Here is a 12116-nt window from a genome sequence, read left to right as displayed (position 1 = left end):
TAAGAATTATGGAGTAAACAAAGTAATTATAGATGGTAATTTGTTTGTTAGTAGTCTGTGCACAAAAGAAACAGTGTATTGTATATGTCCTCTCACTGTTTGAGAGAATAGATCAAGAAAACTACAACGACAGAGTCAGAACTGTTAATGATAAATTGAGCGAGTTATTAACAGAAAATGTCCATTTTATCAGGGCCGACTCGTACTTAAATGCAGAAAATCCCCAGTTGTATGGTGTTGATGGAGTGCATTTTAGTGATGATGGACGAAAAACACTGGTGAAGGTAATGAAAGAACATCTCAACCAAAGACTAGGAATGAAACCCTATAAAGAGTACAATGCGCGTGGCAAAAACACTGAAACAAACACAAACCATTCAGGAAAATTCAGCCAAGGAAAGAATGATGGAAATAACTGGCGTAAAAACACTAACACTCGTGGACAGCATTATAATCATAATGGTGGATACATGCAAAATAGCCCTCACAACCATTGGTATGGCCCTCAAAACCGTGGTCCAGTATATAATGACTGGCACAAAAATCAGCGCGATTATCTCACAAATAAGCAAAAAAAGCTAAGCGTTGTGTTTAATCAACTGTTGAAAATAATTGAGTAGAATTTTCATGGTTGTAAAAGCTGATAAAACAAGCATGTTGCCTTATATGAAACATGTTCATGTAGTATGGAATTCTTATTGTTTCATTTAGAATTCTAAATAGTGCAGATTTTCCAGTAATTACTGTACCTCCATTTTTTTGCTGTTAATGGTTTTACATGTTTTCTCGTAAGACTTATTAATGTTTAACATAGGTTGTTGGAATGTTCATGGCTTGAATATTTCTAAGTTAGATGATGTTACAAATCTGTGTTCAAGGTTTCATATCATGTGTTTCTTAGAAACTATGTCAAAGGAATCACCAGGAAATATCCCTGGTTTTACAACACCATTTGTTGTTTCTGCAAAAAAACCAAAGAAAAGAGGAAGGAGCTCTGGTGGTATTTTAGTCTACATTAAACCAAGTTTGCGACAACATATTAAAATGTTAAAAGTAACGGATTTCACACTATGGATTAGAATAGACTCAGAAAAATTAGGGTTAGATATAAAGAAACCATTATTCTGTTGTTTTTGCTATATAAAGCCCTACTGCAGAAAAGATTTATCAGAAATTGTATTTAATCAACTTGAAAATGAAGTAACTGAGTATATGAAAGAAGGAGAAGTTCTTTTGTGTGGCGATTTTAATGCCAGAACGGGGGGTTTAACTGATTACTTATCATCAGACGAAATAAGACAAACCTTCTCAGACTGTCCAGTCCCTAACTATTATATACCAGACATAAATCTCCCTCGCAATTATTTAGACAAACAATCAAATGTCCATGGAGAACTTCTTACCACTATGTGCAAGTCAACTTATTTACGGATGTTAAATGGCAGATTTCTTGGTGATTCCTTGGGTTTCTATACTTTTTTCAATTCTAATGGCAAAAGCACAGTGGACTATATGTTAGCCTCTAATACTTTGTATCACAAGATTATTTATTTCAATGTAGATGCACCAAATGAATTGTCTGATCACTGTATTATTTCTACTAGTTTAAGATTAGAGAAGCCATATTTAAAACTTCAGAATGATCTTGAAGAAAATTGTAACCCTATTGATGGTAATTTCTTGTGGTCAGAAGACTGTAAAGACAATTATATCCAAGCCTTAGTTGAACCAGAATCAACAACTAGTATTATGAATGTTTATACAGACTTGGATGATGATATTGATGCATTAGTCCAAAAACTAACAACAATTTATACTGAAGCAGGTTTCAAAACTGTGAATTTTAGACGATGTAACAAAAAAAATTATAGACGTACAAAACATATCAAACCTAAGAAAAAATGGATGTCAAATAACTGCTTAATGCTAAGAAGAGAGGTTAGAAATCTTGGTAAAAAACTTCAAAAATCACCAAATAATTATTATTTACTTCAAGCATTTTCACAAGCTAAAAAACAATTCCATAAAATGTGTAAGCAATTAAAATCTGGTTTTTATAAAACTGTAGCTAACACTATTAATGAACTGAACCCAAAATGTACCAAAAAATTTTGGAATTCTTTAAAGTCAAACATGCAAAATCAGGTTGAGGCAGAGTCACCCATTAAAATATCTCAATGGGTTGACCATTTTCATACTCTATTAAATTCTAACGAACGTGACATAGGTATGGATATTAATTGTGAAGTTGACAAAAACAAACCCCTAGATTTTCTATTCACACCTAAAGAAGTGAAAATAGGAATATCAAGCTTGAAATCTGTAAAAAGCTCTGGTTTAGATCTTATTCCAAATGAATTTATTAAAATAAGTTCTAATATTTTTCTGCCTGTACTGGTTAAACTTTTTAATAAAATTCTTCAGAATGCCAGAATTATGGAACCTCTCATTAATCACAACTTTGTATAAATCTGGAGATCCAGGAAATTGCAATAATTATAGAGGATTAAGTGTAACAAGTTGTCTTGGTAAACTTTTTAATAGACTCCTTCAAAGTTTTTCTTCCATCGCTTATTATGACATTTCCTTTGTTCTGTTCGTTCATTATTTTTGTTAGGAGTTGAAGCAGTGTAAACGACAAAGTAGATTTTATCAAGTAGTGCTTCAGACATGTTTTTCTTGTAAGGAAAAAGGACATAATTAGCATGCTACAGTATATATTAACAATGTATTGTATAAAAAAAACTAGTGTTTGCGTATCTTAATGTACTCCAATAACAAAAGTGCAAACTGAAATTTTACTCAACTTTCAAATCCATACACACTACATTACTTCATATATGTTGTTATGGAGTGTATTCGTATGTAAAACTTTGATCGTCCATTGTAGCCCTACCCTACCACCGGATCATGATTTGAAAAAAAAACGTGATTCTGCACCACCTCGAGGATGATTCAACATGATTTTCATCTTTCCTGGTTCTTCAGAAGATTTTCCCTATACATGTATATTCCTATGTAAAACTATCATCCATTGTGGCTCCACCTTACACACAGGGTCCTGAACTTAACAAATTTGAATCTACATTACCTGGGGATCACCTTCCCAGCTTTAAAAATCGGGATAACGTTGAATAAAAATGAAGATTTATGAATTGCCCTGACCCCTCTTGCAAAACAAAGCCTCGTTCTCATTTTCTTACGTTTTATGCGCCCAGATCGATAGATCCAGGGTGTATATTGTTTTTGTCCTGTCTGTTTGTCTGTCTGTTGTCAATTTTAACCTTCGCAATAACTTTTGAACCATTAGAGGTAGAGACTTTATAGTTTTGGTTTGCATACTCCACTAATAAAGTTCTTTCAAATGACATCAAGATCAATGACCTTTTGACCTTGACTTATATGCTAAAAATATCCTTTTCGACTTTTTGCCGTTACTTTTGAACCAAAGAAGAAGATAAGGACTACATATTTGGTACATAGGCACTTGGGGTATGGACCCCCCCCCCCTTTTTACATTTTTTTCTTTTTAAATCTGGGTTCGCGTCACCCTTTTCCTATTTTTCTATTCTAATATGTATTATATGTTATCAATAATGTAACTCTTTTGTCTCTACGAGCTGTTTTAAAATATGTCGTTTTCGACTGATACATATAAAGAGAGAAGGCTTGCAACTCTTTTCTCACCATCCGCTTCACCTCGCTTCAACTTCGCTCGATTATTTATTTAAACCAGAATAAAACATAGGGTATGCATACATTAATAAATTTGTTATACATTCCTCTTCCTTTCAACATTTCCATTTAATCTTTCTGTGCCCCCGATTTGTAAATATTTCGATTAAATTTCCCCTATCTAGAGTAAATTTTGTTTATATGCACCAACTGGGACGGAAGTACCCGGTATATTCGGGCGTCATCATAAAATGTAATGTGTTTCGGAACATTAAATTCGAGAAGGAATAAAACTCGAATTTTCTCTCCATATTACATGTAACAGTAAGTTCGATATATTACAAGATAACTGTAACTAGTAGATTCTGATGAATGCAGATTAACTTTAAACATGCGATATAAGCAACCAAATTTTACAATATTGTTAATCAGGTCGAGACCACTAGATTTTCTGACGTCAGAATAAATTTGCATGTAAATTAGCAAATCTGTTTACTTCACCTACTGCTGAATGAGCCGCAATGCATTGTGGGCTACTACAAGAACCTAGCTGTGTTGAAAATTAAAGGCAACTTGAAATGTCCCTTGAAAACTTATTTTAAATTCTTTTTTGGAATTTTTGAAAGAAATATTTAATATGATGTATAATCTTTCATTTTTATGCTCACATTTATAAAATTTGCTTTATGAAGCCTTATATCAACTTATTAATACATCAGCCTGGTATACCATTGTTCAAAGAGACGTACAAGTGCTATCGTGTCGATAAAACATTGAGTTTTTTTTCACGTGATATATGTGTACATAGCTTTCGCAGGTAGTACAAGTATACAGATCCTTGTTTTTAGACAGCAGGAGAAAGTGTGCAATTATTATTTAACCCCTCAATATTATCAGAAAGTGTTTTATGTATATGCAAAAGTCAAAGCATTTGTACGATATTCGAAGCAACTATTAATCATCTAAAACAACTCCAATATTAAATGTGAGCATGGAGCAGTGTCTTCAGAATATAATCTTTCAATTTCGGTCTAATAAAGTTATAAAGAAGCTCTACAGTTTTTCCGGCGATGAGTTAAATTTTGTGCAGTAAACCGACGAAAACCACGTGTAGCCATTGAATCGTGAACACGTGGTAGACTGTTATGCTTTGGGAATCTTTCACTTGATTGGAGAACGGGCGTGACGAAGACATCGTCACGTGTTGAAAATTGCCTTCCATATAAGGTAGTGGTCTCGACCTGTTAATACAAAGCCTGGATTTTTTCAATGATGCACATTTGTGAAGTTAGAGTTATCGTTCTCTTTTACTTCCGTCCCAGTTTGTGCACATCAACAAAATTTACCCTAGATGCGAGTGATTTAATCAAAATATTTACAAATTGGGGGCATATAAAAATTAAATGGAAATATGAAAAGGAAGAGGAATGTATAACAATTTATAAATGTATGCATATTCCATGTTTTATTCTGGTTTTAGATAAATAATCGAGCGAAGTTGAAGCGAGGTGAGGCGGATGGTGAGCAAAGAGTTGCAAGCCTTCTCTCTTGATATGTATCAGTCGAAAACGACATATTTAAAAACAGCTTAAAGAGACAAAAGAGTTACATTAATGGTAACATATAGTGCATATTAGAATACAAAAATGTGAAAAAGGTGACTCGACCCAAGATTTAAACAGAAAAGAAAAAAAATGTAAAAGGGGGGGGGGGGCTTGGCGGGGTCCATACCCCAATTGCATATGATTTGGTATATATACCCCACTAATTAAGTTCTTTCAAATGACATCAAGGTCAATGACCCTTGAATGAAAACTACTCACTAATTCTCTGACTGAGAGTGTTAGGAATCAGCTATTTTGTATTGGGTAGTTGGAGTGAACAGATCTGTTTAAAATGGAGAGTGGAAATGAAATATTCTTGACACAAAACAAATTTAAACCTGAAAGCAATGGATCAGATTATGATACCGATAATCTCGAAAGTGACATTCTAGGGTGGAGAAGGAAAATACTAGTACTGCTATGAACTTTAATTTAAACTTTGAAAACCCACCAAAAAATATCGACATTGCAACTCTGCAGGGAAATTCTCGGTTTGCAGACCCGCTTTCAGAGACTGACATGAAGAATCTAATCAAACGTGCCGTTCCTCAGAATACCGAGAGGAAATCCAGATGGGCTGTAAATATTTTCACAGAATGGGCGAAAACAAGAAGTATTCAGGAACCTATTTTGTCTATTGCCAATATGACCCTAAATCAAAGCCTATGTGGCTTCATCGCGGAAGTTAGAAACAAAGCCGGGGAACATTACCGCCCAAACACTCTCTATGAGATTATAACATCAATTTAACACTATCTACGTCATAATGGCAAATTTGTCAGTTTTCTCGATGATAATGAATTCCGTAAAATGAGACAAGTCCTAGAGGCACAGATGAAAGAAGTGGCTAAAACAGGCTTAGGGAGTTCCCGCAAGAAAGCAGAAATCATTAGTGTGACTGTCGACCAAGAGAATGTTGACTAAGAGAAAGGTTTACTTGGCTCCGATACCCCAGCCAAATTGCTGTATACATTAGTCGTTTCTTTGGGAAAAACTTTTGCGTTACGGGTAGGCCAAGAATATTGGAACTTCCGCCGAGGGACCAGGTCACAGCTGAAAGTGAAGGAGGACAGCGACGGCGCCCGTTATTTATTGTACACAGAGGACGTGTCCAAGTCCAATTCAGTGGTGGGGGGAGTGTGTGCGTGTGTATGAAGATTTTGAAAATTCTGAGAAATGTGTCGTTAATTTGTACAAGCAATATGTGTCATTGTGTCCAGAAAGTGGGAAAACGGATGCCTTTTATTTAAGGCCTAAAAATATCCTTCCGATGCATTATGGTGTGATGGTGTTTCTGTTGGAATTCACCCTCTTCAGAATACTGTTGCGCGTCTTGCAAATCTGCAGGATTTACTGGCCACTTTAACAACCATTCTCTCCGTGCCACACGTCTCTATTCGGCAGTCATCGCTCACTGGCACTTCGTGGATACAATAGAACATCGGATGATCAACTTAAAGCCGTTGACAGCATTCTGAAGGAAGTCGAAGAATATGAAACCTTCATCTTCTACATATACATTCCCTTGTGATGTGGTGTTTACTTCTTTTTGTGATGTTTTGTCTACTTCCAAGGGGAACTCGACTGGGAGAAGCGTACATGCAAAGGCTGCAGAAAAAAGCGTTACCATTGACATTAATTTCTAATTACAGTCGATCCTTGTGTAGCGATCTATCTGTGCGGATCAAAGGATCTGATTTTAATCAGATTGAGTCAAAACTGTTATTCTGTTTAAATTAAGAAGAAAAAAAACACTTACCTTTTGTCATGCATAATTATTAAGTTTCAAAATATGCATTGTGTACATATAACATATTATTAAAGTTTACAGTTTTGTAAAATAATTGCATTTTTTCTTTTGTTCTGTAGCAGTCTGATATTGAAGAATATCAGTACTGAAACAGGATAATATCAGACTGCCACAGGTAAACTTTTGGACTAAAAGAACAATGGAATGATGTTTTAATTTTAAATCCTATATATAAAGGTACTGGACCATTTGATGGATGAAGTAAAGGTCGGTGCAAGGAAGTGGACGGCTGTAGGGTGTGATGGCCTTCCAGATGTCCTTGCATCACGACTGATTGAGGAGATTTTTATATGTCCAGTGTGTAGACGCCAGCATGATGGGAGGGCGGAATTCCTTTCCCACATTAATGAAACATAACACACAGAGCAATCAGAGGATGGGCGAAAATAAAAAGACACTCTTATGTTAACAGACATGGTTTTTCATGTCCATAAAAAAATGTTGAGGATTTCCTTCAAAATATTATGAAATATTACAATTATGATATGATTTTTGCAATATTTTAAATTTTAAAAATCAAAATATACATTAGATTAGGTGACGACCATGTCGAAATCAACATGTTCAAGCTACTGTGGGACGTGGTATTTTAAGATCTTGCAAAGATGTTAGGCTTTAGGAGTCCAAAAGCATTTGCAGCATGCCAGAGTGCAAGTGAGTATGGAACAAGTGATAATATAATTTTCAATGATATATTTATGATTAAAGAAACTGATATATATCCAAGTTACTAATAGAATCCTAAAATTGCTTTTTTTTTTCAAATTCCAGATCACTATAAAGGCTGGCAGATCTTTGAATTTTTTTTTTTGCCATTTCTGGGGAAATAATGGTTCCCCATGTTAGGGATGCCATCAACACCAATAGAGACCAAACTGTTGAGGGTTTCCTTGACAGCCTAACTACCCCAAATCGATATTTTTTTTTATTTCAGCCTAGCCCTCCATGTATTCCGTGCTAACGTTAGATGGAACAACAGTGATGCAATTCTTGCCAGCAGAAGTATGTTTTCTCCGTTGTTCTTTGGTCTTAACTACATGGATTCAATGATATGACTGCAATGTCCTTCTGAAGTATGTGTGTTCATTGCAAATCATGAATTTACAGTGTCAGTGGCAACGACACTAAGAGTGAAGGGGGCGATTTTGTTTTGGAAAACTTAAACAGGAAGGCAAAGAGTTTCATGAGTTCTGGTCTGCCATCTGAGGAGAGTTGGCTGAATATTTGTCGAAACATTGATAGATTTTATGAGGTAAATCATTTTCTTTTACATACAACCTGCTGAAATAAGTACACCAAAACTTGTGGTACTTCATTTTTCAAAAATCTTTCTTTAATAATTAATAATTATAGATCAGACAAAATATGCAAGGAAAGATGGGGATGACAGAAAATGACATGAATTACTGTTATACGTACGACCTGACAGATGAGATTCAGAAAAGTGATCAGAAAAAAGTGGTTATCTGCAGCAAAGCTCTTTCACAACACTATCCAACGAACCCACAGACAGTACAATCGCGCCTTTCTCTACACAATGCAGACTCAAAACATAGGTAATCAAAGATTACGAAGCTCACCTCGACGAATGTTATCCGTGTAAGTAATGCTAATCTCACATCATATTTTCTTAATATTGAGTATTTATCCGAACAACAATATTCTTGCAAGTTCTGTTTATACACTTTTCTACAGGTCTAGCATGAAAACATATATAGAGTAGACAAATATTCATAACATTGTAAATACTGCATATCTAGGCTAGGAAGTTCACTGGGATTGATCTTTAACCTGGTCTCTTGTTTGGAAAACTTAGGTCAGATCCAGCACCCGAAACAAGTCTAGTAGTGTCCATCCCTAGATGGTATTGTGGCCTTTCAATATTGCCCAGAATAAGGAATACTGAAGTTTTCATAACTTTACTCATTGCTGTCAAGCCTGGATCTGCTTTATATACGTAGTTTGTAAGAGCTATAGTTTTCATAACTGTGCTCATTTCCTCCAAGACTACGGTAGGTACTGGATCTGCTTTTAATACATATTTTGTTAGAACTACACACTAACTTATCTTGAGTAATTTTTTCTAACTTCTACATTTCCACCTCAATAGCCTCCTTTTTGTCAGCTACCACAAGTGCTACACTTTTTTCTCTTTTCCATCCACTGTGGTATATGTAGAGGTGTTTCAAATCTCACACACTTTTACTTTGAGGGGACCTGAGTAAGGCTTCGAGTTTGAAGCCTCAAGGTTCTTGATGCTAAATATCTGCCAAAACTTTTTTTTCGCTGAGTCAATAATTTTCCAGGCATTATTCGGCGGGGGAATTTATATAATGCATGGACTTATTTGAAAATTTGTGGGTTTCTTTGGTGGTCCCCTATTGGCCTACTCTTTTTCAATTACATAAAATACATGTTAACAATCTTTAGCGTGCTAAGGGGGTTGTAATCCTTGACATGAGACACCATTTGACGTCCAATCCGACGGACTTCGAATTTAGGGGTTAGATTGGTTTAAGGCACGGCTTTGTCAGAATCAGCATCCAATGTTATCACTTGTGACATACACTACAGATGTGACAAATCCATGATAAAATTTTATTACACTTCTCATATTGATACTTCGGTTGAAAATAAAGGGGACATTTACCAAGTAAATACAGGCTAAAGAGTCGGTTCTCTGCCGTATTGACGTCGTACCGGGACGATTATGGACAATTAAAAACCAAGATGCGACAGAGAAAATGTTCGAGAATAGCTGTGAAAAAGAATAAATTCTGTGTGAGAGAAAAAGAGAGGAAGAGAGAAAAATTTTTGTATTTTTCAGAATAAATTAAGTAACTAATTGTAAATTCTTTCACAAATCATTAATTAGAGAGAGAGAGAAAGGGGAAGAAAGAGATAACATATCATTCTGTATATATATATTAGAGTTTCATTTACTTCATTACATCTTATATTAAACCATTTTGTAAATTTACTGCTATTTTTAAAAGTCTTTTAACTTCATGAAGGAAAGCATAACCAAAAAAATAATTTCACTGAATACGCTTTCAAAGCAAACAACAACAAATTGCTACCACAGCTGCAGGGAATATTTTTTTTGCTCCATGGTCTCTTCATAGACTTTATCAGAAGAGAGAGTTTCAGTGTCCATGAAGAACTTCTTTTGGAGAACATTGACCTGTGGATAAGCATGGTCGAGAGTGTTGTCTCTCGTAGAAACTTCAGTTTGTTAGCCCCTTGGTCTGTTGATAGACATGATCAGAAGAGAGAGAGAGAGAGTCTCAGTGTCCATGAAGAACTACTTTTTAAGAACATTGATATGTGGATAAGCATGGTCGAGAGTGTTGTCTCTCTTTTCTTTCGTAGAAACTGCAGTTTTAACCTCCCTTCCCATGTCATTTTTAGTGGCGAAATAAGAGATTATCTCGGTGGTCCAAAAAGAGATTATTTCAGGTCTATTTGTGGTTTGTTCCAAGTTTATAGACAATTTTTACAAGAACAAACATCTCTGATCAGCTTCATGAAGGATTTGAATATTTTCAATACCAAAGTCCATAAAACAGCACAAAAAAAGCAGAGCAAACACGGATCTCCAAAACATCAGAAGTGAGATCAGGTGTCATGGAGGAGTAAGCATCCCCTGCTGATCGGTCACATCCGCCGTGTGCTCCCTGTCATGATAAAAAAAAATAATGGGAAAATCCATCGTCAATTCAAAGTTTTTTTTCTTACTTCCCACGATCGGTGAGAGACTGGAACTGCCTACCAGAGACAGGTACGGCAGCTTGTACTATTCAAGAGTTCAGGACTGGACTAAGCGTCTCCTGGACCCAGCTCTAACCCTGGTAGATGAGACGGCCAAAGTGTATATAGTTTTATCCATTTTTAAAGAGATAGCCTCCTGTTTTTAACCGAGCTGGAGTTATTTACACTCTGAATAGAGTTCAGCTCCCTACCGGAAGAACAGAAGAACCTGCATTTGAATACTTTTGATGCAGTTATTTTTAGATGGCGTCTAATTCTTCATTTTCATGGTGGAAAATTTGTCCCTTTGATGGAGTCCTTCATATTATCTTTTATACACAAGCTGATCTGAACATTTAAAATATTGCCCCATTTCAGGGACAGTGTAGCTAATGTTCTCTCATGATGAATTTCTTAGGTCTTCCTCGCTGCCCTATGGGATAAATCAGACTAGTGATACAGTAAATTTTGCTTAAAACTAACATTTGTACTTAACAGCATGTCCATAGACCATGTATGTAACGACATGTCATATGAGTATAATTTTAATCATTTTCAAGCTTTAATTATAATGTTTACATAATTAATGGTTTAATAGCAAATACAATATCAAATATAACAATAAAACACCTTTATTTAAATATTGTAGAAAGGAATACATGCAATATTACTCATATTAAGTTTAATAGTTTAGAACTTTACAACAGCGTGTGTCAGGCCTGATATCTGTAAGTTCTCTTCTTGTTCCTGTAGGAATTAGCAAATTCCTGTGGACTGTCTTCTCTACACCATCTTCATCTGAAATTAGAGGGTAAACAGGGACACACTTACGCCTATATAGGATCCGCGCCCCTACGTGTACTTGTTCTTGTGACAATAAAGTGGTTACCTTCCTGCAATCCGTGTCTTTTTAATTTAATTGAATTAAAGTTACATGGAAGGCAGTACATGAAGCATTTTCGAATTTTGGCCCTCGAGTTTCATATGACATATGGATTTTACCACGTAACATTCTCTGATTTGTATTGATGCAGCCTCTTGTTCAGAGCATATTTGTTAGTATGTGAATGACATGGATTCAAAAAATGTAAATTCAAGAATGAATGTCCTGGAGATTAATAATCGACCAAGACAATCAAAGTTGGTGATGGGGTGACAAAAATCTGAGGTGGAGGGAAAAAAAGGCAAGTACTAAACATGTTGAAATGCTTTAAGAATTGTATAATGACCAGTGTCTATACTTTTACAACCGATATGGATGCAGACATAGTAGTATT

This window comes from Saccostrea cucullata, unplaced genomic scaffold, assembly GCF_032062105.1.
Source record: "Saccostrea cucullata isolate Sc308-1 unplaced genomic scaffold, CSIRO_AGI_Scuc_v1 ctg8712, whole genome shotgun sequence".
In the NCBI taxonomy this organism is placed as follows: domain Eukaryota; kingdom Metazoa; phylum Mollusca; class Bivalvia; order Ostreida; family Ostreidae; genus Saccostrea; species Saccostrea cuccullata.
The sequence above is the reverse complement of the archived record's forward strand: the minus strand, read 5'-3'. Positions refer to the sequence as shown.